This window comes from Schistocerca cancellata, chromosome 6 (genome assembly GCF_023864275.1).
Source record: "Schistocerca cancellata isolate TAMUIC-IGC-003103 chromosome 6, iqSchCanc2.1, whole genome shotgun sequence".
Lineage (NCBI taxonomy): Eukaryota > Metazoa > Arthropoda > Insecta > Orthoptera > Acrididae > Schistocerca > Schistocerca cancellata.
Genome location: NC_064631.1, coordinates 483,251,865 through 483,275,142, shown reverse-complemented (window position 1 = coordinate 483,275,142; position 23,278 = coordinate 483,251,865). Strand labels below are relative to the sequence as shown.

General features: G+C 43.2%; 1 protein-coding gene across 1 annotated transcript in view; it reads left to right on the top strand.

Moving 5' to 3' along the window:
• Positions 1–23,278, top strand: part of LOC126088398 (uncharacterized) — a 160,738-nt gene that overhangs the window by 509 nt on the left and 136,951 nt on the right. The gene's annotated exons all lie outside the window — the stretch shown is intronic.

Genomic DNA, 23,278 nt, shown 5'->3' with positions numbered 1-23,278 from the left:
AGTGTCTGTGATGTGCTGCTAGAACTTCTGTACCGTACTATCTCGCTTAGGAGTCCACACACGCGCACAGGTTCTCTCCTCTGAGTTGTCAAGGTATACCAATTTGAAAGATAAAATAAGTGAGAAATTGCACCTTGATTCAGGCCACTGTAGACTTTCTTTTGGATTCGCTATCACTGTTGGTCAAGCTGGAAAAACGTCGCATCGAGAGAGTTGGCACATTTTCCGAGACTCGTGTTCGTTCCGTATGGGATTAAATCCCAGTCCAGCCATCCCTAAATCACTACAGGCCCCCACATTAATGGTTAAAGGCCTTGTCTTGTCCTGTCCGCCACCAACTGAAGCGGCTCTCCGACTGTAGTGACCTGGACGTCGACGGAACTGGAGGCGCTGTCCAGCCATGCTGGCACCAGTGTTTTCTACATCCTGCAAACTAATACGTACTGAATGACAAATGAAATTTAGCGTTCTACAACATGTTAGAGTTTCTTCTCGTTCCAGTTGGTTATGAACCGCGGTAAAAATGACTTATTAAGTACATCTGTGCTGTAGTTAGTGTAATGTTGTGGTCACGCTCCCTAACGGAGAGATACGTGCGAAGATGAAAGTTCTTGAAACTTTGTAAGTAGGCTGTCTCGTGTTGGTTGAAGTCTATCTTCAAGCGCCTGACAGTTCACGTATTAACATTTCGATGACGCTCTCCCGCGGGTCAAAGTTGCGACCATTCGTGCCGCCACACTTGTATACTTTACATACTTTGTTAGTTTTATTTGGTATGGGTCCCACACAATTGAGAATTAGAAAAATGGGACACATATGATTTGAAGACGAATGCATATTTACAGCGTCCTACCAGTGAACTATAGTCTACGACCTGTTTTATGTATGACTAAGCTTATGTGGTCATTTCAGTTCATATAATTAAACTTGACAGGACACCCGTGAAAAACGAATGATCATAGATTAATGAAACTTCGTGGAAACATTTGTAAGGAAAAAATGGTTCAAATGGCTCTGAGCACTATGCGACTTAACTTCTGAGGTCATCAGTCGCCTAGAACTTAGAAGTACTTAAACCTAACTAACCTAAGGACATCAACACATCCATGCCCGAGGCAGGATTCGAACCTGCGACCGTAGCGGTCACGCGGTTCCACACTGAAGCGCCTAGAACCGCACGGCCACACCGGCCGGCTATTTGTAAGGACATCTGGAAGGGAAATAACGAATAAACCATTGAAAGAAACACATTTTAATTTCAGCATGAGAGGGTAACATTCATTAATTGCATACGATTTGACGTTCCAGGTTACAATCGTTGCTTACCGTGACGAACATCTACATCTACTACAGCCTGAAATCGCACTAAAGATTGCCATTTCACAATTGTTCGCGGCACCTTTCGAACGGTGGACCTCGGAATGTTGAGTTGTGACAGCTCGTGCAGTGTTTGAAGATCGCACACTGCGTTCAGCATTCTCAGCCTTGGTAACAGTAACTTCTTCAACAGTTTGTGGTGCAACTGCCCGTCGGCTTCTCCCAAGTTACTAGGTAACTCCAACTTCCGAATCATGTTCTTCAACCCCGGTGCGGAAGGAGGACCTCTCCGTATTCGTTTAATGCGTCGATACACTTGAAGAACAGCAGCACTGATGTTCACCGTGTCCAGACCCATGTCGACTGACTACAACTTTAATGCACACTGATGCTTGTGTTTCAACCGCAAGTCGCCATACCAGCACCGGCACCTAACGGGAATTCATGACACTAACATTAATAACAACGCAAGTCCTGCAACGCACAGTCTGAACTCCATTTCTATAAAACTGGATACCCAAACGGTAAATGCTTTTCCGTCTACACAGGCTCAAGTAGCGAAAGTTTAATTATAACTACCCTGTATTTCAGTGGTTCTTCGTGAATCACTGCAAGCGAATGTCGGTTTCGTTCCAGGAAAGGGTCGTTCCCGCATTCTGTTCCAACGAGCTTTACATTCTACTTCTAACTTCTTTCTCAACATTTGTTATTTCGTGCAACGAAACCTGTTAGACACAAGAAAAGATATGTTAAAGGTAGCTACGGCAGCATTATGCACGTAATGCTAATGTTAATTCGTCACCCCTACAGACAGAAACTTTTCAGCGTGAGGTGGTTGGGAGCTTACTGCCTGTGACTATTGAATACTGTGTGCTACTGCAGGCGTAGCACGAGAAAATGGTTCAAATGGGTCTGAGCACTATGGGACTTAACATCGGAGGTCATCAGTCCCCTAGAACTACATAAATCTAACTAACCTAAGGACATCACACACATCCATGCCCTAGGCAGGATTCGATCCTGCGACCGTAGCGGTCGCGCGGTTCCAGACTGAAGCGCCTAGAACCGCTCGGCCACACCGGCCGGCCGTCACACGAAAGTGCAGTCTGTGTATCACACCCACTTCTCGTCTCCTGTGTAGAAGCCGGCCTCAGTGTGTAGTGCTGAAAGGAACTTCCGCAGCTGTATATTTGTTTCTTGCGTTGTAGCGGTGCAACTCGGAATTGCTTGCGACTCTGAAGATGGGTTTGTCCAACGCATGCGTCGTAAGGACCCAAAGAGTACGCGAAGGAACTTGCCCCCCTTCTTGCAGCGGTGTACCGTAGGTCTCTAGAAGAGCGTAGCGTTCCAAAGGATTGGAAAAGGGCACAGGTCATCCCCGTTTTCAAGAAGGGACGTCGAACAGATGTGCAGAACTATAGACCTATATCTCTAACGTCGATCAGTTGTAGAATTTTGGAACACGTATTGTGTTCGAGTATAATGACTTTTCTGGAGACTAGAAATCTACTCTGTAGGAATCAGCATGGGTTTCGAAAAAGACGGTCATGTGAAACCCAGCTCGCGCTATTCGTCCACGAGACTCAGAGGGCCATAGACACGGGTTCACAGGTAGATGCCGTGTTTCTTGACTGCCGCAAGGCGTTCGATACAGTTCCCCACAGTCGTTTATTGAACAAAGTAAGAGCATATGGACTATCAGACCAATTGTGTGATTGGATTGAGGAGTTCCTAGATAATAGGACGCAGCATGTTATTCTCAATGGAGAGAAGTCTTCCGAAGTAAGAGTAATTTCAGGTGTGCCGCAGGGGAGTGTCATAGGACCGTTGCTGTTCACAATATACATAAATGACCTGGTGGATGACATCGGAAGTTCACTGAGGCTTTTTGCAGATGATGCTGTGGTGTATCGAGAGGTTGTAACAATGGAAAATTGTACTGAAATGCAGGAGGATCTGCAGCGAATTGACGCATGGTGCAGGGAATGGCAACTGAATCTCAATGTAGACAAGTGTAATGTGCTGCGGATACACAGAAAGATAGATCCTTTATCATTTAGCTACAAAATAGCAGGTCAGCAACTGGAAGCAGTCAATACCATAAATTATCTGGGAGTACGCATTAGGAGTGATTTAAAATGGAATGATCATATAATGTTGATTGTCGGTAAAGCAGATGCCAGACTGAGATTCATTGGAAGAATCCTAAGGAAATGCAATCCGAAAACAAAGGAAGTAGGTTACAGTACGCTTGTTCGCCCACTGCTTGAATACTGCTCAGCAGTGTGGGATCCGTACCAGATAGGGTTGATACAAGACATAGAGAAGATCCAACGGAGAGCAGCGCGCTTCGTTACAGGATCATTTAGTAATCGCGAAAGCGTTACGGAGATGATAGATAAACTCCAGTGGAAGACTCTGCAGGAGAGACGCTCAGTAGCTCGGTACGGGCTTTTGTCAAAGTTTCGAGAACATACCTTCACCGAAGAGTCAAGCAGTATATTGCTCCCTCCTACGTATATCTCGCGAAGAGACCATGAGGATAAAATCAGAGAGGTTAGAGCCCACACAGAGGCATACCGACAATCCTTCTTTCCACGAACAATACGAGACTGGAATAGAAGGGAGAACCGATAGAGGTACTGAAGGTACCCTCCGCCACACACCGTCAGGTGGCTTGCGGAGTATGGATGTAGATGTAGATGTAGAAAGACACCGCCAGAACTCACCTCGGATGCCTGTTCTGTTGTTGGTGCTAGGCGTAGCTTGAAGAAGATAAAGTGCTCATGCACTTAAAGGGTTTGCTTCATTGTGGGCGAGCTGCCAACTGTGTTGCATTCAGTTGCTACCTCTGTGTCAACTACCATGCTGTAACAGCTGTAATTCCTTGCCAACAACGAGCTGAAAATGTGCTGATAGCCTCTGGCAAGCATATACTTCAGTGTCGGTACAGGACAGAGGTTTAAAACAGAAATAACCATGCGTCGGCAGTTGGTAAGTAAAACAAATGGCAAAATCCGATTCATTGGCAGTTTTGTGAAAAGCTGAACTTCGTCTACGAAATAATTTCCGTCCAAATGCTTAATTGTAGGGTCTAAAGCAGAACGTTACTCACATTAAAGTTGGACTAATGAATGACTGATTTTGTACAAAAATGAGCAACGTGTATGTACAAAGACTTGCGTGACTGACAAAAGACTGTAGCAAAAAGTCTGTTTAATCTAAACTAGAAAGCCCTTGTAGGAATGTGTCGTAAATAATGTTGACTAACCTATCCCTAGTTGCTAGTTATATTGTCTTAATGATTTTGAGATTAAATCGTTGTGCAGCTAGACAAATATGCTCGGTCTCAATTTGTTTGGAGCGTCTTCAATGACCTGAAAAATATAAGCATATTCACTTACGTACAACATTTTAAATTTATTAAATCTGGCCGTTTATAGCCCAAAAGTATGTCAGACTATGTAAGTTAAAAGTGTAGCTGCTGATTAACAGCGGGGTTTACTACCATTTGAGATCTTACATCTTCATTTTTTACAGACAGTTTTTTTTAGAAGATCTTGATGTTAGTGAAAATATGTACACGATTCAGGCCCCTGAAGAAGCTTCAAATAAATCGAGGCCAAAAGCATGTGGACAAACGTCAGTTGCGTTTATTCAATTGTATAAAGGTGGAACCTCAATATCGTTAATATAAAGTCGGAGAATGACGCAAAATTCCGCAGAATGTACTTGGAAAATTCTAAGAGCCGGTTATCTGGGCTGACGCCCAACTATTTTTCGTCTCGTTTAGCAGAAACAATTAAGACAAAATTGCAAGTAATGAAAACCGGAATGAAGAAATGTAAGTAGTCATTCTTGCACATGTTCCATCCGCTAGTGGAACAGTATGACACCTTATTACATGGTACAACAAGAAATACTGCATTATGGAGGATGACGTTTCAAATCCGTGTCCGGCCATCTTGATTTAGATTTTCCGTGATTTCCCTAAATCGTTCCAGGTAAATGCTGGTATGGTTTCTTTGGAAGAGCCCCGCCGACTGCCCCATCCTTTCCTAATCTGCTGGGGCCGATGACCTCCTTGTTTGGTCTCCTCCTCCAAATCAAACAATCAATCAATCAGCAACCAACCAACCAGCAACTACCTAGAAATACTGTCCACCACACATGTTGTCAAGGCTTCCATCTCTGTGTGTACACACTTGCTTAGCGTTGTAATTGAAACATTCGTTCTGTTTGTAGCTCTTCGAATTTTACTCTCGAGAACTGTGTGGTTTCCGAAATGTGAAACGGCGTGATGAGGTGGAACACAATGTAGAACACTTCGTTAACCTAAGACGTGGCTACTCGGAAGTTTGCTGTCTCCGTCTGCCGTGTTCTGCCCCTAGCCACTTCGCTACACTTCCGTGCGACGACGCACCGGTTCCCCGTCCTGGGAATTCTCGCTGCTGCTGACAACATTGGAACAGCCTCACTTTCAGTCCGTAACCTTGCGGTCTTACGCCGCAGTTCCAACAGCAGTGCACCATGTAGTGTTGCATGCTGCTACTGCGTTTATTGGCATACGACGTTCCACTTTAACTCCGATGTTCACACGTCGAGTCGTGCGTATTTATGGTAAGAGCGGTACTATAGGTTTTAAGGAAAATAATTAATACAGAGCTTTGGCTAATCCTCAGTTTATGTAGTTGTTGACTTCCATTTCTGTCGTAGATGTCTGAGAGCCTTAACTGTTTGTAAAGCACATTTCATAATACATAATCTGCCTGTCACTTTTATAATCGTTTACTGTCAAGATGTTTCGAAGAATTATGTCTGCGTCATCAGTGGCAGTAATGAAATATTTTATAACTGCTGGAATGCGAATTTACTGTGCACTAGCATTTGTATTTTGCGAATTCCAGTTACATTGAGTAGGTGTAATGGGGTATGTCTGGTTCCGAAAACTTGAAATGTGCAAACTTATTAAATGTTAGCAGCGTTCTAAAATTGTTCATGATTTTTTGATGATTTTTTCATAACCCGGGGCTTTCATTGTTCATAATACATAGTTTTTGTGAAAGTCACAGAAGTAATCCCTGTGATCCAAAAGATGTACAACGCCAGATAATCGTCACCGAAGACATAATCGTTCTTCGAACTCGTCGGGAAGTTAATGCTATAAAAGTGAGTAGTAGCGATTTCATTCTCAAATAGCATGTAATTGCTTGAATGTCAGCCACGAAAGAAGTGAAAATCATGTACGCTAGGCAACTGATTTACCCGTAGAATACAAACGAGAGGAAATTGTTAAAAAAATGTTCAAACGTGTGTGAATTCTTATGGGACTTAACTGCTAAGGTCATCAGTCCCTAAGGTTACACATTACTTAACCTAAATTCTCCTAACGACAAACACACACATCCATGCCCGAGGGAGGACTCGAACCTCCGCCGGGACCAGCCGCACAGTCCATGACTGCAGCGCCCAAGACCGCTTGGCTAATCCCGCGCGGCAGGAAATTGTTACTTTGTTACTAAACCATAGTAAGTTTTCCTACTCTATATTTTATTCAAAGGAAATCATACTTCATAGTTTATGGACTAGTTAATTACAATTGTAAGTTCTCCAGCGGTATGTCAAATACAAAACAAATAGAAAATTTCCGGTTTTACACCCTCTGCTGACAATATCAAATGGTTCAAATGGCTCTGAGCACTATGGGACTTAACATCTGTGGTCATCAGTCCCCTAGAACTTAGAACTACTTAAACCTAACTAACCTAAGGACATCACACACATCCATGCCCGAGGCAGGATTCGAACCTGCGACCGTAGCAGTCGCGCGGTTCCGGACTGAGCGCCTGAACCGCTAGACCACCGCGGCCGGCGCTGACAATATCAAATTGGCGGGAACCGAGAATTGGTGCCAACTGCAATTGAAAATTTATCGAGGGTTCAGTAACCTAGGTTTATTAATATTTTTCCTGAATGGGAAACAATCTCATAATTTACAGCCAGTTGAAATAGATTTTCGACGATCACGGCACAGACTCTTAGGGCATTCAGTGTTAGTGTCACAGTAGGTCACCTCAATCCGAATGACCAATTTGTTTTCTGCTGTTTACGTTGTGTTTGCTTTTTTCTTTGAGCTGCGAATGTCATCCACTTACAAATCTGTGTGATATCTTCTTACGTCCGTCTGTCTTTATGCTGCTTCATCGTCAAATATTTTATTATATCATGTAAAGGAGAGATTATTCGTTAACACTTGACTGGTAGAATCACTTTTTATTGTTGCCTGTGGAAAATGAAAAATGTTATTGCGATCTACGAATAACTGACTAGTAATTATGGCGCTAGTACTTTTACTTGAAAAGGCGAGGTATTTGGCTCCTAACTAATCAATCACTTTGTGCGTGAAGTCTCGTCATGCAGGTTCTCAGGCTTCATTCAAGTTACCACACGTATTTGATTCACCTGAAGGTTCTCTAATGTGATGTTGGTCATCGCCAACTACCGAGCCCTCCGCAGCGTTTTGAGATCCCTGTGTACCGCCATTTAGCACGCCTCTGATCTTTATAGCAATGTAAGCTAGATCAGCCGTCACAATGGTACCACTGCGCTTAACCTGCCCATTGAGCGCCACTTAGCTGCGGAAGCGCCGTCACAACACCTTGTTTACAGTAGTGCTGCCTGTAGCACGCGGCAGGCATGGCGCTGCTGATTGTTTGTTTGCCTGTCGTGACTTGGCGACGTTTCACGATGTGTGGTATTCAGGCTTCGACCTCGCCCAACCAGAGCGGAAGCGCTTTGCCGAACACATGGGCCAGCAGAAGTTTGCTGACATCGAGACTGCTTACATAACCTGCACTTGGAGTTTCTTGTACCGGAAGAAATACTGTGATAACTTTGTACTCCAAAGACCACTGCCATATTATGTAGTACAATTTAACGAGACAGACAGAAAATCTGTAGTACTCTCGAATCTTGTCAGCTGTTGTCGGGCGTCGGTCTTCAAAATTTCTGAATCTCTAGGTTTTGCCCCCTCTGATTAGCTATTTCTAAAGCACCTTCTTGAGTGCCTCATATATTGCGCCTGAGTACTATCCCAACAGCGGAACGGAAACTTTGATGTGGAAACGATTTGTCACGGGACAACACATCAGAAAAGTTTACTTTTACACATCGCAGGCTGAGGAAAAAGCTATTAAACATTATTTCAGACAAACAATTTTATGTATGAAAGCTACTTAAGCAGTTTTAACTATAAAGCAGATTGAAAAACGCTATACTTTCTGTAACTGAAAAATTCCCTTCATTCACTTTTGTTGTCCACCAGATCGTGAGCCCTCGAGTAGAGTGTTATTTCTGCGGCACCCTGTGTCCTGCCAGGTCGATACCGGCAACGGGACAGCTTGGATTTGCTGGAGGAGGGCTGCGAGAAGCTGTGAGCCCCAAGCGACGACCGGTCGCTTTCTATCTAGTTTCCCCGTCCTGCTCTAACTGAACGAAAGACTGCTTCAGTGTTCTCACAGAGGTATACAGTTCAGTTTTTAACTCTTCCGGAAAGGTGTTTCGCTCATTAAAAGTGTACGCTGATCCGTGTCGATACCTTAACGCTTCAGGCATTTGTCGTAGCTCTTGCCAGGACATACACTGACGGAAAAACATCGAATTCACAGATGGAGTTGTGCGGGATAAGCGAAAGTCTCTCTGTCTGAAAGATGACGTCAATCCAGATTTCGCACCAATCGCGTAAGAGTGCCGCTGATAGCGCCAGTATGAGGACTCCCATCAGGCTTGCTTTAAATACATTCTGTAACGACTGTAAATGTAAATGTCGTGTGACTAGGGCCTCCCGTCGGGTAGACCGTTCGCCGGGTGCAAGGCTTTCGATTTGACGCCACTTCGGCGACTTGCGCGTCGATGGGGATGAAATGGTGATAATTAGGACAACACAACACCCAGTCCCTGAGCGGAGAAAATCTCCGACCCAGCCGGGAATCGAACCCGGGCCCTAAGGACTGACATTCTTTCGCGCGGACTTGTAACGACCGTGACAATTAGTTACCTTTGAGATTTTAAGTGGTGAGTCGATAGTCAAGAATGCCTTTAAGACGAGAAAGACTCCATTATCAACATGATGCATTATCAGCATGATGTTAGAAAGAACTCCGCTAACAGGTGGCAAAGTTGTTGTTTACTAAAACACAGCCGGTTTGAATAGTAAATTTTGACTTGGAGCAATTGGTATGTCTATAATCTTTTAACGTTGTTGCACCTGATGATGCGGCTTTATGCTGCGAAACCGATTGTGTTTTAATAAACAAAAATTTTATCAGCTGTTGGCAGAGTTCTTCCTAACACCATGCTTTTCAACAGCTGGGGTTGCCCGGAATGTAAAATAGTTTGTCATTATCAGCACCTCACTGAGATTGAACAAGGTGGTGTAATAAGGCCACATAGTGCTCAGAGCCATTTGAACCATTTTTTTAGGAAGGGTGGTTTCCGATAATGATTTTCATTCACTGCTTTCAATGGCATATTTTGGGACAATTCGTTATTAAAAGAGAAAGTACTCATTGCACAAAAGCGTGTAATCAGAATAATAGCTGGAGCTCACTCAAGGTCACATTGCAGACTTTTATTTAAGGAACTCGGGATATTCACAGTACCTTCGCAATACATATATTCACTTCTGAAATTTGTCATTAATAACCCATACCAATTCACAAATAACAGCGAAGCGCATAGCTACAACACTAGAAGAAAGGCTGATATACACTATTCTGGATTAAATCTCACTTTGGCACAGAAAGGGGTGAATTATGCTACCACAAAAATCTTTGGTCATTTGCCAAATAGTATTAAAAGTCTGACAGATAGCCACCCAACATTTAAAAGCAAATTAAAAGAATTTCTGAATGACAACTGCTTCTACTCAATAGATGAATTCTTAGATATGAAGTAGTAACTGTAAAAAAATTAATTAATTAATTAATTATTTTATGTAAAGAAAACTTACATTAAAGTGACACGTTCCACATCATTACGAAATGTCGTATTCATGATCTATGGAACAAGGATTAATGTATGTATGAAAGAAGAATGAGATTCGAAAGAATGAAGTAGTACTGGGCTGACAGGAAACTGAAAAATTCTTTGTATAAAGTTGGCGTGTTCTGCGGGTTATCGTATTGCGACTGTCGTGACGCAGAATTTGGGGACCAGCCAAGCACTTGCCTAAACGAGCGTGGAAACCGCCTAAAAACCACGCTCCGGCCAGCCAAGGTACGAACCAACGGTCGTTAATCCGCCATTTGGATTCGGTAGCCTGTCTCGAAAGTTAGAGCGCTGGTTCGATAAAAGCTGTACGGAAAATAAGTGCGAAATACGAACAGTCGATTCACAGTTCCCAGGTATATGAACTCACCTTCCTCCATACAGCTTGAAGGAAAGAATTGCTATCACATCAAGAGACCGACTGGGGATGAATGTGACGAGTTTCACCTGGTACGACGTGACCTACGTGCTGGATGAAAGACAGGTGTGTATACGTGTATGATGTGATGACGCCCAAACTACAGAACCAGACGGTGCAGCAACGAAGCACAGGATGGTCTCGTAATTATGAGGAATATGGTCTGAATCCTACTCACAACACGCTATTTAGATTTGCCGGAGTTCAGTAAGTTTGCAAAATTCCTGTGTGGTACATACCTGCACGTCATTGCCCACCTGAGCTCATACCTCATGTCCAACGACATCGTTGTGGATTAGTCGTTAATTATGAACGATCAAACAAAGAACATCCAAGTCTAGATGTCCTCAAAAAGAAGTCTTGTGTCTTAGCTGCCTCGAATGGTTGAACACACCCTCGAAAAGGACTTAAGGGAAAGGTGGTAGCATTTCAGCTTATTCATTGGTCACTTTGCCTGAAATTGTTTACAGGCTATCTGAAGTTGTGCTCAGTATTTCACGTAATGACAGTGCTGCATGGTTATGAAATAGATTCGTTAGCAATAATATTTGTTATGACTACTATACGCTTTATAGATGATTATAGGACTCACTTTCGCTAGTGTTTCTTCGGCTTTAAACTAAAACCGTCCGATGTTTCTACTAAGATACACACTAAAATAAATATATCTTTCTGTACAGGGTAATTTTTCGATAGATGCACGTGATGATGGCAGCATGCTGCCGAAATGCGTGGTGCTAGTTAAATAGTAGTAACAAGTGACTGAAGCGGTAGAAATTATTCCGTAACTTTAGAATACAGTCACAGACTTCAAACATTTTTAAGAAAAAAAATCATAAACTGTAGGTTAAACTACGGAGATTTTGTTCGGCCCCTACGAGTGTACATGATTCGATATAACTTCCCTTTCGCCCCGATATTTTCTCCGTAAACAAATACCAAACAGCTAGTTCATACAGATTGTACTCCATATCAGTGATACTACTGTGACGTAAATATGCATTCTGATAGCTACCTCCTAATCGTGTAAACACATGATGCGTTAAAACACAGTCATATTTCGAGGTCAGTAGCTGAGTACTTAAACGGTACGAAGCACCGATCAGTAGATTTGGTAGTACTCAACCTTCGCCGCGTGTGATTGGAGTTCCAGACAACTGTTTTCTCTCCTAATCATTACACGAAAACAGAAAGATTAGAATTAACATAGCGTCGTCGGTGAGATAGTTGGAGACTTTGTACGAGCTCGGTTTCTACAAATACGCCTTGAATGTGAGTCCCACTGGGTCACATCTCTTGCTGTTGGTTGCTACAGGCTGTTATAATCACTATTTGCTGACGGTAACTGCACACAACTGCACACATCAAGAAAAGTGTTGCATATTCCAGATACGTCATGCAGGTGTGCATTACGACTGTTTGTATAAGCGATCCGAAGGTCACCCCTGGTATTGTTCGTAAACATATGCATGATTAGCGTTAGCGGCAGCTAGGGGTAGAAAGCTGCACTCAAATGGATTGGAGCATTTCAGTTGAAAGTAAAGCAACAGTAGAGACGCATTAGATACGTCTGTGGAACAGTAGAGTGAACATCCATTATCCCACGAAAGGCAATCGCGACCGATGATTCGGTCCACATCATCACGTTACGCGCAGAAGTCTTGTAACCAAGGGTGTTGCTCGAAGTGTGCGCCGGAGACAAAGTGATGTAGTGCGGGCACGCAGTTGGCTCCAATTGACAGGTGGTGTTGAGCAGTTACACCGCACAGGCTGTGCACGTTCGACATGTGCACAGGATTGTCTATAAGTGGTACTTTTGAGTGGGCCGAGTGTGACTGCAGGACGTCATGTATAGCATAAAACTGTTAGGAGACGATTGCAAGGTGCGAATCTCGATTCCCGACGACCGTGGCGACCAGCACGTCAAATACTAAAACACCATAGACTCTGTTATAGATGGGCAGGAAATCATGCAGAATGGAGGCCCCAGGAATGACGTCGGGTGTTGTTTACGGACGAAATTCAGATCTGTTTGTGCCGTGAAAATTGCAGACGACGTGTTTGGAGACAAGCCGGTAATATCTAATGCCTGTGTCGGAAATGGACAACAAGCTGGCGGTGGAATGATGTTCTGGGTGACGTTACATTGGACCACCGTGAACTTCTTGTGGTTGTTGATGGCGATTTCGCTGCTCTACTACACCAGAACGAGATCTGCAATCAATAGTGGGAACATCATCTCCAGCATTTTCGTGACAATATTATCTTGAAGAAATATAACTCGGGCGCTCATCGTGCTGTTCTCGTGAACACGCTCCTTCAGTAAAACGATGATGTCAAGAATGTAGTGGCCTGCCTGTTCCCCAGATATGAACCTAATCAAACATATGAAGGGCTTATTTCAATAGTGGTACAAGTCCATTTTTGTTCATTTTGAGATACGAAGTCCTAAAGTTAAATGAGCGCTGGAAAATCTGCAGTTGAGATACCAGAAATATTCAAGCATATGGCTTCTTGCTAGAGATGAACCTTTCTTTCTGTTTGTTTGGAACATTAATGTCAGAAGCATTAGAGGCAGAAAAGTGGAGGTAACGGACTTGTGCCGCTATTGAAATAAGCCCTTCATATGTGGGATCTATTGAAAATAGCTTTTTTTGGACGTCGACAGCGGTCACGTACTTTGCGCGACTTATGCAGAATCGCCATGGAAGAGTGGGATGATCTGGACCAGGGCTGGCTTGGTAGTCTCATCAGTGGCATGATACGACGGATTCACGCCTGCATCCCAGCAAGACGTCGTCTCCAGCACGTATTGGCGTTGCTCGGGAACGTTGTGAAAAACCTCTGGGATACAGACGGTTTTGTCGTTACACAAATGTTTGTTTTGTTTGGTGATGTGAACACTTTGAAAATGAATAGATACGCATGTCTTAGAGCCAGTTTCTGTTTTCTGTGCCATCAATTTCGAAAAAAAAGGGGTGATGCATAACTCTTGCCGATCTATGTATATGAGTAACCGATAGTCAGGGGAAGGCACTGGATGTGACTTCATCCGTCGTCTGCTGAGGCCTATCCGCTGCATCTGGCTCCGTACAGTCCTGGTAGGAATGGGTTCCTGACGCTCCGCTTGAAAATCGGCGGCTGTCTAACAGACAGTAGATCGACGATCCCCCATACAGCTCTGCTCAGGCCGATCGTCAAATGCTTGTGATCGCTCTGTGCTGTGGTTTACGTGGGTGGAAACATTGCCTCTGCGTGACTGAAGACGTTCTCTAGTCACCGTTGACCTCAAAACCATAATTCCTGTATAATCTCCGATATGCTATGACCCCACGCGTCTTTCTGTGATTCATTGTAGGTTAACTCGCTACGTACTGCGGTATTCATTACACGCCTGCCTGTAACTGAATGCTCATGTATCGTGTACACGCTGTCGCTTTATACCACTTCTAGCCGTAACATTTGAGAACATGTTCAAATGGAGAACCCTTCCAGTGACTTTTGGTCGCTCAGTTTAGTATGGCTTCTGAATTTTGACAGATGTGTTTCCGGAACGAGGTCTGAAAGTTTCGCACTTATTTACATTATTTATGAATATTTTTTTTTTTTAGAATTTATGGAAACACCTAGATATCCTGGCCAACCATCGCAGCTGAAGCGATAACGATTGGCCTTCTTGTACTGCAGTGACGATGTTATTGAAGTCAGTAAACACCTGAAACTATATCTTTAAGCTGTCGCAGTGATTTTTAAACTTTTTTTATCATTTGGGTTTCTTAGCGAAACTTGTTCTTATCATTGTATACAAGAAATGATTCTGTGAACTGTACACCAGACACTTCGTTGTTGGTTACTTCTAGTGTAGAACATACAAGGTTAGGAAGAAATGGATATACGATAAAGTTATTGCGTTTAAAATTGTATTGTACGCTGTAACAGTGTTATACTGACAAAAATATGTATATGACTGGCTACACAGGATGAACTAGAACTCTACCGACGCACTTTCAGAAGTGGCAGTATGGACCAAAACAAGAAAAAAATCGTGTAGTAAACATGGGCTCTAGAATGCATACGACAAGAGCTATGAGACCTTGTTCAGTAGAAGATATGTGTTTCACAGTAGCGAAAATGAACAAGTGCTCCTAGCTCCTAAGGTATGCATGTTCACTAGGCATTTTTTTTCTTTTTTGGGCCATATTACCACCTCTGAAAGTTTTTCGGTGGATTTCTGATTCATCTTGTATATGCAGCTACGTGAATCTAAAATTAGCAATAATAAAAATTCTAATTTGGTGGAAAACAAAAGATAATTTAAAACCAAAAATCTCGTACTAACATTCGCTGTTGGGCATTGCTGTTGTCGTAGGCATTTCCTCTTCTGGTTGCAGTAAACAGATGTAAACATTTTTTCCTTGATAGTGCAGGCTGAGCTCCGCGGCTGTGGATTAAATTATTTGAAAAAAAAGTACAGCAATCAGCAACTTTTCTGAACTTTATTTATGTCAAGACGCATTTCAGGTTTTCATCGTCTGATACAGCTACCCTGTTCTAAATAACAATTTCTTTGGCTACCACGCCTTTCTGACTCGTATATACTGTGTAATTTAGAATAAGGTGCTCAGGTTGTGTAATATGTAGACAATACTGAAACATGGAGCTGCACGATACAGAATGAAGGTCAGTGCACCTTATTGTACATTAGATGTTAATATACGACTCGGAAAAACATGAGAACTAATGAAATTGTTATTTTGCATAGAGCAGCTGCATCAATCAAAATGCCGTCGGTATAAACGTAATATAAACGTATAACTATATTACGCCAATTGAAGACAGACAAAACACGTCGTGGCATAATAAATTTAAGTATAAATGACTCATTTATTTTTTCAAGTAAAGTTTGTGAATATGTGCGCATTGTACAAGATCAGGCTGTTCTCCTTAGCTAGAAATTTTTGCATTCATGTCGAGCGGACAATATCTCACAAGGGGAGGCCACGACGTTTGGAACGCGGATTTACTTCAAACTTCGTTCACTCGTAGTAAGTACTCCATTAGACAACAAAATGTGTAAGCAGTAGCGCGTACTTCTCAAGCGATATTGAGAAAATCGCAAGATAATTTCGGTCGTCAGATATATACCTGTGCGTGGTCGTTGTTACCAGAAAGCGACGGCAGCCGAGTGGGTAGCGTTCAAGCCCCGTAATCGCTGGATCGAGTCCCGTTCGTCAGTTTTTTTTTTAATTCTAACACAGTCATTTTCTTTACTATTTACATTAAATTGATATAATGGGGAAAATACGTGTAATCGGATGAACTTTTATTAAATTTACAATGTTATTTGACAGTCTACAAATTTTTATTATCACAAATAATTTACTATTCAAAACTATCGACTAGTAAACGACCAAACGCATAAAGTGATACTGAAAATGTATGCTTGACCGTGATTTGAGAAATCCCTTCTACCTGGAAGGAGACCGAAGCTACTTGTTACCTCCAGGTTTTGACCGGCATAGACGGCTTTCGAAAGATGTACAATTAATCGTCGCTTTCGACATTACGAGTACAATGGCAGGTTGGAATTTTTCGTAAAAACATGGAAAATATAAAGTTAAACGGTACCAAATGTTCAAATGGCTCTGAGCACTATGGGACTCAACATCTATGGTCATCAGTCCCCTAGAACTTAGAACTACTTAAACCTAACTAACCTAAGGACATCACACAACACCCAGTCATCACGAGGCAGAGAAAATCCCTGCCCCCGCCGGGAATCGAACCCGGGAACCCGGGCGTGGGAAACGAGAACGCTACCGCACGACCACGAGCTGCAGACTTAAACGGTACCAGCTGCATTGAATAAATGCTGTTTCCGCATACGCAAGGTCTTTTTTGAGGGTTTCCGTGGAAAAACAAACCTCGCTAACATTTTCAAGAACCTCTCTTTCAGCCGATAATTTGGAAGCAAACCATGTATAACGCAGCATTTCCTCAAATATCGGCGCTGATAATTGATCATGCAGTATCAAATGGTTCAAATGGCTCTGAGCACTATGGGACTTAACATCTACGGTCATCAGTCCCCTAGAACTTAGAACTACTTAAACCTAACTAACCTAAGGACATCACACAACACCCAGTCATCACGAGGCAGAAAAAATCCCTGACCCCGCCGGGAATCGAACCCGGGAACCCGGGCGCGGGAAGCGATCATGCAGTATCGAGTGTATTTTAATAGCGTCTTCAGGAGAAGCAATTTCTCGTTCTTTTTCGATTAAATATGAACAATTTTGAAGACACGGGCAAGCATATTTGCAGTATCACTTTACGCGTTTGGTCGTTTACTAGTCGATAGTTATGAATATTATATTATTTGTGATAATAAAAATTTGTAGACTGTCAAATAACATTGTAAATTTAATAAAAGTTCGTACGATTACACGTATTTTTCCCATTATATCAATTTAATATAAATAGTAAAGAAAATGACTGTGTTAGAAATTAAAAAGAACTGATGAACGGGACTCGATCCAGCGATTACGAGGCTTGAACGCTACCCACTCGGCTGCCGCCGATTTCTGGTAACAACGGCCACGCACAAGTATATATCTGACGACCGAAATTATTTTGCGATTTTCTCAATAACGCTTGAGAAGTACGCGCTATTGCTTACACATTTTGTTGTCTAATGGAGTACTTACTACGAGTGTACGAAGTTTGAAGTAAATCCGCGTTCCAAACGTCGTGGACTCCCGTTGTCAGTGTGGTAAAATTTCCTTCAAGTATTTTCCATTAGGAAAAGCTGAGCCGTATGCATTTGTACATTTAGTGAGAATGGCTAACTGGGACGGACAAGTAACAGTTGCTGCGTAGGTAAAAATAGATCGCCGCGTTATCCAAATCTCCAACTTCTGGCTCACAGCCTTTAGTCACAGCTTTAGCCGCCATTTGTAAAGGAACTCCTTTAGTTACTAACATCTTCCATAGATCCTAATTATGATAAATGTTGTGCGTGTGCGTTATCCGACTGCAACCCGCATTTGTTTTAATATCTGCGCGCTACTCATTTATGCTCGTATATGGTATAATTGCCCAACGACTTTCTTTCTTTTCTTTTTTTCTTGTTTTTTAAGATACTTCATACACAGCACGCATGGAGCTAGCAAGGAGAAATGAGCTTAATGTTCGGTTCAATATATTTATGTCGTCTGCGAGATATTTTGTGCATCTGTATGCCTATCAAGACGTTTTCTAACTGGATACTCGTTTCTGAGCCGAACTTAGACGCGGCAGGCGGTGTATAACATATTTGGAGAGGCACTGTTGTTCTAAAACTAGAAATGAATGTTGGTTACATTATTGTAAAGGAACAAATATACCCTCGCGAAAAAATGATTTAGACGTAGCTTTTGTGGTGTGTGTGTGTGTGTGTGTGTTGTGTGTGTGTGTGTGTGTTTGTGTGTGTTTGTGTGTGTGTGTGTGTGTGTGTGTGCGAGAGAGAGAGAGAGAGAGAGAGAGAGAGATATTGTTTACATTGTGACAAATCAGTAGTGTACGGTATAACTGATGTGAAGCCAGCGTACAACTGTTATACAAACAATATTTGGGACATTCAGCCCAGTCGTCAATCACGTGATTGTTGCCACAACATGTTTCAAGCGCTGAAAACAAGGAAACCAGATAAAACAATCCTCCTTATATCGACAGACCTGTAAGGATTGCAGACTTCCTGAGTTATAACCTACCTTAAAATTTTTTTGTGCCATTAGGCCTCGTCACAACTAAAACACAAGCTGCACACGTGCTTTGTCAACTCAGAGAGAGAGAGAGAGAGAGAGAACTGAAGAGTATGTATATGTTTTTTTCCTTTTTTTTCTAGAGAAGAAGACATTAAAATAATTAGAATCAACAATAAAAAACACCTTCTAACCCTGCAAGAAAATTACCAGGCACAAAAACCAAAACAGAAACGAAAACCTTGCTGGACGATCAAGTAGACAAGCCAAACAATTCGTTGTTTACACTAATAGATAAAATAATGGAATAACGCTCCCAAAGAAGATTACTATAATAATACCACCACCCAATATAAGAATAATGCCACCAAATATGTTTTCACTCACTTATCTGTGAGCCCCTCGACAGAACATGAAAACCAAAAGCCAAATCAGCTGTCACCAAAGCTTTCAACCTCTGGGGGCCGAACCGCACAATAACCCTGGGTTCGATGAGGTGAGTGGACTGCTGTAGCCTGTTGTGGGGCTGTGAACCATCGAGGGATACGGCGGGGACGAACCCTCTCCGTCGTTTCTAGGTCCCCAGTTCAGTACAATACAATACATTATAAACTATAACAAACCTGCTTACACTATATTCCAACAAAAGGCACATTATGCATCGTTACCTGCATACATTTTGCAGGAACATCTTGGTTCAAATGGCTCTGAGCACTATGGGACTCAACATCTTAGGTCATAAGTCCCCTAGAACTTAGAACTACTTAAACCTAACTAACCTAAGGACATCACACACACCCGTGTCCGAGACAGGATTCGAACCTGCGACCGTAGCAGTCCCGCGGTTCCGGACTGCAGCGCCAGAACCGCTAGACCACCGCGGCCGGCTAGGAACATCTTGTAAGTAGCTTTGTTTACATTTGTAAAGTAACAATTTCTATAGTGCCATAAATGATAACAAGGGACGCATAATAATAAATTTGTTGCCAGTTGAAACCGTAAGCAGACAACTGTGACGTACTTGCTAAAATATTCCCGCGTTTTATGCGGTGGTCGAATGAATTTCTAGGAGAAACCCAGCGTTTCGTACCCATCTGCGGAAGACGTCTTAAAGGTGTTGTTGCAGCTCCTATGAAGGTCCGATTCACACCTTTGGACCTTCATAGACGACACAGCTCCCACTGAAGATGTCAGTTTCACGAAGGACTACTGCGTGCATGTCATGATGTACCCGGTATGATGTAGCACGATCTGAAGACGACCTATGATCACTAGAGAGAAAACCACAGGTTACCCCAAACGTAATACATACATGGCGTAGCAATTCACCTAAATGTAGCTAACGATGAAGGTTTAAACCTCTGAAATGTGAAGTGGAAATAAAATAAAATAAAATTGTAGCTGACAGCAGTAAATTTGTTTTTTCGGTAGGCATCGGAAATAAAATGATGAAAATCTTGTTTTCTGTTCGTAAACATGTGGCGGTTACTGCACACGTGGACGTTACCGTCTAAAAAACATGCACAGACTGGCCGGCTCAAGGGACCTCGACACAAGTCCGCCGGGCGGATTCGTGTCGGGGGCCAGGCGCTCCTTCCCGCTCCGGAAAGCCGTGCGTCAGACCGCTCGGTTAACCGGGCGGGCTATCATCTCTACATACACACATTGAATTCTGCATATCGAAATATTGAGCGAAGAAAGCACCTATTGATCTGAAACATGAAATTTGTGTCCCTGGAGCTAGAAGATTCCGTTGTTGCTGTCTCGACCCCAAGAGTTCAGCTTGCTGTTTCGAAAGTTTTAGATGGCGAACCAGATCGTTCAATTTCTTTTGATTAACGATCTAACGCGAAGTGTCATGATATTGAGGGCAGTACTCTTCTATATATTCAATACTTTCTGATTCACTTGACGTGGTGTCTGGTTCCGTGGCTTTCAAGTTACAGACAGGAACAGGCAACCCCTCATCACGGGGCACAGGCAAATGCACTGAAGATACATTTGGATACTTTATTTTATGTCTAGTTTTGATTGAATGTCCAGAAATATTTGTAAGACAGAAGTAGCAGTCTGAATAATGGTCATTAGGCTCACACCACACCATCGGAACAGCGAATGGCATTGCTTGGCGTTTTCCTTTCAGCCACTCGGTTAAGGTTGTAGAACAGGTAATGAAGGTAATATGAGGTGCAAACTTTTTATCTTGATCACCAACAGGACAATAGAAATACAATTTATATGCCTTCTTAACCAAATCAGTGATTGTTTATTTTTTTTCTGGGGGGGGGGGGGGCGTTTGAGTGAATTTCCCACACACATAACAAAAGTTGTTGGGGTGGTTTAGACAGCAACGAGATTTCCTAGTTGCCATTTTTGTTAGTGTAAGTTTTAAACACAAAAAGTTTGCACTATCTTTCACAGGAAACACTCACTGAGGATCTCTTTCACACCACTGGTTTACCACGCCCAACCATTTACAGACGATTTGTAGATCTTCTAGCTCTCCTCTGCAAATCAAAAGCAAACAATTAAACATCAAAATAAAAGAACAGCAACAAGCGAAATACTGAATACGAAAAATAAAGAACCTTTAAAAACTCAAAAATGATACATGCTAGAACATTTTGAAAGGTATATTCGGATTCTGCTCACCAAAATACATACTAGTTGATGTATCACATCCCAGATGCAAAATGGTTGTTGACTAGTGTTATTAATCAAAATTTGAGTGGTGGCGTGTTTCGAACCCGGGACCGAGGACGTTTTCGCTACTCGTAGGCCCAAGGTGCTACCCTAAGTACCTCTTACCAACTGAAATCGGGTTTCATCTAACCAGCCACGAATTTCCAGTCGTGTATGGTCCATCCTGTATGGTCGCGAGTGCAGGAGAGGCGCTGCAGGGGGTGTTGTGCTGTTAGCAAAGGCACTCACGTCGGTCGTCCGTTGCCGCAGCCCGTTACCGCCAGGTTTCGCCGCACAGCCCTAGCCGAAAGTTCATCGTACGTCCCACATTGATTTCTGCGATTATTTCACCGAGTGTTGCTTGTCTGTTAGCACTGACAACTTAACTTAAACGCCTGTGCTATCGGTTGTTAAGGCCGTCGGCCACTGCGTTGTCTATGGTGAGAGATAATGCCTGAAATTAGGTATTGTCGGCACACTCTTGACACTATGGATCTCGGAATACTAAATTCCCTAACGGTTTCCCCAATGGAGTGTGCCGTATGTCTAGCTCCAACTACCATTCCGCGTTCGATGTCTGTTAATTCCCGTCGTGCGTCCATAATCACGTCGGAATCACTTGAGTACAAATGACAGCTCTGTCAATGCTCTGTCCTTTTATATTTTGTTTACCAGATACTACCACCATCTGTATATGTGCTTATCGCTATTCCATAACTTTTGTCACCTCTGTGTGTACTTGGCGCTACTTTCGATGGTGGAAGTTGTAATGTTATATTAATGTAGGAAAGCTAAATGTGTGTGTTAATTGCAGAATTATCTGAAAGTGAAGCATAATCATATAGAGCACAGAAAGGGCAGAGGAACAGGTTCATCCGAACGACTGGTCTCGCCGTATGATTCAGAGACACGGTTCCAGTGATCATCGGCTGCTTCGGTGCCGCTGCGGGACGGGCAGTAGGCGAGCTGTTGCAACGTGGAGTGTTTTCACGGAGGCGCGCGTGATTTCCGGAACGTTGGCTGCTGTGTCTGCAGCTGCGACCCTGAGAGCGGCCTCCGGGAAAGCCTCGAGGCCATCCGGCGCTGCAGGACCGGCGCACATCGGCTCCGGCTGCGGTCTCACTGCTCTCCTCAGCTATAGGCTTCTGCCGACCTGCACTATCTGGTTGCCAGATTGTAGCCTTCTCAACCTTTCGTGCTCTGAACAAGTGTGTGCCTAGTAAGCGGATTAAAAACGGACAAGAGCATGGTGGTTTAACAAACGAAATTCGGAAAATTCTGAGGAAGCAAAGTCTGTTGCACTCTCGGTTCAAAAGAGAACACGCAAATGCCGATATGCGAAAGGTTAGTAGAAATTCGTGCGTCTGTAAAAAGATCTATGCGCGAAGCATACAGCTACCACCACCGTCATACCTTAGTAAAAGATCTGGCCGAAAACCCGAGAAAATTCTGGTCCCGTGCAAAATTGCTAAGCTGGTCTACGACGTCCATCCAATCACTCGTCGACCATCTGATGTGGCAGTTGAAGATAGTAGAGCGAAAGCCGACGTTTTAAGTTGCAGGATTAAGAAATCGTTCACGCAGGAGAATCGTACAAACATATCGTCATTTGACCGTTGCACAGAGTCCCGTGTGGACGACGTAGCAGTAAGCATCGCTGGCGTAGAGAAACACCCGGAGCATTAGAAAACAAATAAGTCGTCAGGTCTTGATGGAATCCCAATTCGGTTTTGTATGGTTCAAATGGCTCTGAGCACTATGGTCGTGGTCGTGCGGTAGCGTTCTCGCTTCCCGCGCCCGGGTTCCCGGGTTCGATTCCCGGCGGGGTCAGGGATTTTCTCTGCCTCGTGATGGCTGGGTGTTGTGTGATGTCCTTAGGTTAGTTAGGTTTAAGTAGTTCTAAGTTCTAGGGGACTGATGACCATAGATGTTAAGTCCCGTAGTGCTCAGAGCCATTTGAACCAACTATGGGACTTATCTGAGGTCATCAGTCCCCTAGAACTTAGAACTACTTAAACCTAACTAACCTAAGGACATCACACACATCCATGCCCGAGGCAGGATTCGAACC